This window comes from Cricetulus griseus, unplaced genomic scaffold, assembly GCF_003668045.3.
Source record: "Cricetulus griseus strain 17A/GY unplaced genomic scaffold, alternate assembly CriGri-PICRH-1.0 unplaced_scaffold_37, whole genome shotgun sequence".
NCBI classification, from domain to species: domain Eukaryota; kingdom Metazoa; phylum Chordata; class Mammalia; order Rodentia; family Cricetidae; genus Cricetulus; species Cricetulus griseus.
The window spans coordinates 133,077-136,329 of record NW_023277108.1 but is presented as its reverse complement, the minus strand read 5'-3'; the positions used below and the strand labels follow the sequence as shown (position 1 = coordinate 136,329).

The following is a 3,253-nucleotide window of genomic DNA, read 5'->3' as shown; positions in this document are numbered from 1 at the left end:
CAGAAAAAAAATTGCTTTTAAGTATTGATGACCATAGTGTTACATTATGAATTGTAAATGAGATTCCAATTTTAGGTGAGTTAAAATGTGAGAAAAAGACTTAAGTTGGGCATTATGTCATACCTGCAATCATACCTACTTGGAGGCTGAGGAAGTAGGAGAAAAGTTTTGGGTTAGCTTAGTTAACAAAGCAGAAACTGTCTCAAGGTTTGAAGAACATTGTAGACTCTTTGCAATATGCAGTCCTTAATATATTTGCAACATAAATATAATGGAATTATCACTGACCTGAAATGTATTTATAACAGTGTTAATATTAATCAATTAAATATCTAACAGATACTGTGTGAGAATTGTAAGATCCCCGGAAAGCTCAGGCCTCCAGGATCTCAGCCCAGGATGCCAGCCACCCCAATCACCATATGGTGTCGAAAGCTTGATGAAAACTGCATGAGGCTTTATTGTTGTTTAACCTTCCACCCACCCCATGCTCAGTCCACTCCTCCTCATGGGTAAGGACTCCCATGAGGAGTCAACAAAGTCTGGCACAATAGGTTGGGGTAGGGCCAAGTCCCTCTCCCATGCATTAAGGTAGAATGTGGCATCCCACCATAGAGAATGGGCTCCAACAAGCTAGCTCAGGTACCAGGTGTATATCATGATCCTACTGCCTGGGCCCCTCAAATAGTCCAAGCTTCACAACTGTCTCCCACATATGGAGGCCTAGGTCGGTCCCCTGGAGTCTCTATAGCTGTTGGTCCAGAGCTCACGAGTTTCCACAAGCTTGGTTCAGCTGTCTCTGTAGATTTCTCCATCACAATCCTGACCTCCCTTGCTCATGTATTCCCTCCTGGAAGAGAGGCAATCGTATGTGTTACTCATATTTGTGCCAGCAGTAATCAGTTCTTTTGTTTTTTCCTATTGTAGTAAATTAGTTCTTCATTCTTGACTTTTCCAACCAAGTCCCCCCCTTGCTTTGTACCACTTTTGAATCCCAATCACATTTCTTTTATCCCACTTTCCCATTGCAGTGAAGTAGATAGTTTAAGAGATTTGTCTCTTATTAGCCTAAGAGAAATCAAGGGCATTTCTCATTTGTCTTTATATTTTCAAGGCACTAATGGACATTTTTATTCAAACCAATAGATGCCGATGACCCAGTTAGTTGGACATCTAAAATATTCAGACACAGATCTTGTAGACTGTACACATCACATAGACAAAAGTCACAAGGTTACCACAACTATTATGTGCTTAGTGACTAGAAGAGGGAATGACTCAGAGTAGGCATTTAACATATACTCATATTATAAGCAGTTCAAGAAATTCAAATTAAACCAGGCATTATGACACAGAAGTATCACTCTAGCCCCTAGGAGGTTGAAACAGGGGGATGATCAATTTCAGGCTAGCTTGCACTACACAGGGTAACCTTGTAAAAAAATTAATTGAGCCAGGTAGGATGGTGTGCATTTTGTAATCTTAGCACTGGAGTGACTAGGCCAGGAAGTTTGCTACAAGTCTCAGTCAGCCTAGACCACACTGAGGACCTGACCAGCCTAAAGTATAAACAATACATCAACACAACTCTCCCTGAAAATGCCAAACCAAGTTGGCATGGGGGCAGACATTTACATCCCAGCACTTGGGAAGCTGAAGCAAATGATTTTCCACACATATTTGAGGCCTGTCCAGACTAAAATTAAACTATCTTTAAAAGGTTTAAAAAAGCCAGGCATAATGCATGCTTATAATCTACACACTCAGGAAACTGACATAGGAAGAATCCCAGGAGATAGAAACTGCTATAGTCCTTCTGCAGCTTGTGTTCAGATGCTGAGATGGGGAAGTAAAGAAATAAATTGTCCAACCACCAGAAGAATTTCATACAAGTGTCCAGCCCCGAATAACTTCAGACATTTATACATCAAAATAAGCAAGTTTTCCATAACAAGCAAGTTTTCCCCATCCTCCACCATTAACTTCTGGCAAAAATAAATATGTCAAATGTGTTGTTCCCAACTTTTACATCAAATCATCTTTAAACCAAAAACAACACTTATCACTTTGCTAGCTTGGCCAAATATCGAGCCAGGTATTTACAAAACTAAAAAGTGATGAACATAGGCACACATTTTCAAGGACAATAATCTAGTTCAAAATTTGTTTGCAGAGCAGGGGTGATCTGGTCAGCACTGAATCAGAACAGCTACTGGGGTCTGGAGTATAATAAGTGGCACCCCCAGACAAGAAAGCTGAGAAGCATCAACTCCCAAAGGATTTTACGGGAAATATTCGAGAAAAAAGGAGGTTTCCAGGAATGAACACATCTGTCCCATGTGTGACTGACAAAGTGAAACTAAAAATCTCCAAGAGAATCATCGATATCAGGAGAGAGAAGAGTGCATGCAGGCTGCATGGTCCCAGAAGGATTCTGTACTGCCCCAAGTCCACTGGTCCTTGCTGTGTGGCACTGTCCCAGTGGGCTTTTGACTCACCGGAGACCTGTTGGACAAGCATTCATATACTGGTCTGAACCTGGGCTGCACAGCTCCTAAGAAGCCCCTGTCCCAAAAGGAAAAAAAAGACAAGACAAAGGAAATTGGAAGCACACCACATAGAATACACAATAGCTGGGGTTAATGTAGTGCATCAAGACAGGAAACAGATCACAAGGAGTAAAATTGACACATATTCTAACCAGGGTATTTCAGACATTACTTTTCAGTTGATGCAAATGGAGATTCATTCAGATTTGTTTGAGGAGTTCATTCATCCAGGGTCATTAGGTGGTTTGTAAACTATCTGGGAGAGCTAGGGACTCAAACATTATCAACTGCCCTGGCAAGATGCTCTGGCAAATGATCTCATTGTCTCTCAGCACCAGACACTACTTACCACAAGTCTATTACTGGCCACACCAAGAACCCAAGGCCTGTTTACATAGACTTCACTAGATGATCAGTCTCCTGCCTCACTCCCCTGGAACACATAACTCATTCTGAGGGATTGGGGAAGTTCTGTGCAGGGCCATCTGATTAGAAGAGTCTGGGTCCTTTAGTTGTTTGGTAACTACAAGGGAGATTTTTGGCTTTCTAGGGTACACCTCAGAGAAATGGAATTGCTGTGGTTAAGGAATTGGTCAACAGAGAAGGTATTCAAAGATGCCATGTGCTCAGTGTGAACAATGGCCACTTCTAGAGCAAAGGGCAAAAAGGAAAAAGACTTCAGAAGTGACTAAGTGTATCATGGT

At 41.6% G+C, this 3,253-nt stretch overlaps 1 long non-coding RNA gene across 1 annotated transcript; it reads right to left on the bottom strand.

Moving 5' to 3' along the window:
• Window positions 1–794: 794 nt before the first annotated feature.
• On the bottom strand, window positions 795–3,046 carry LOC113838524. Its single transcript, XR_003488699.2, has 3 exons — window positions 2,899–3,046; window positions 2,499–2,565; window positions 795–850 (listed from the first exon to the last, which is right to left on the bottom strand). It is a non-coding gene; the product is annotated as an uncharacterized LOC113838524 (long non-coding RNA).
• Window positions 3,047–3,253: the final 207 nt, after the last annotated feature.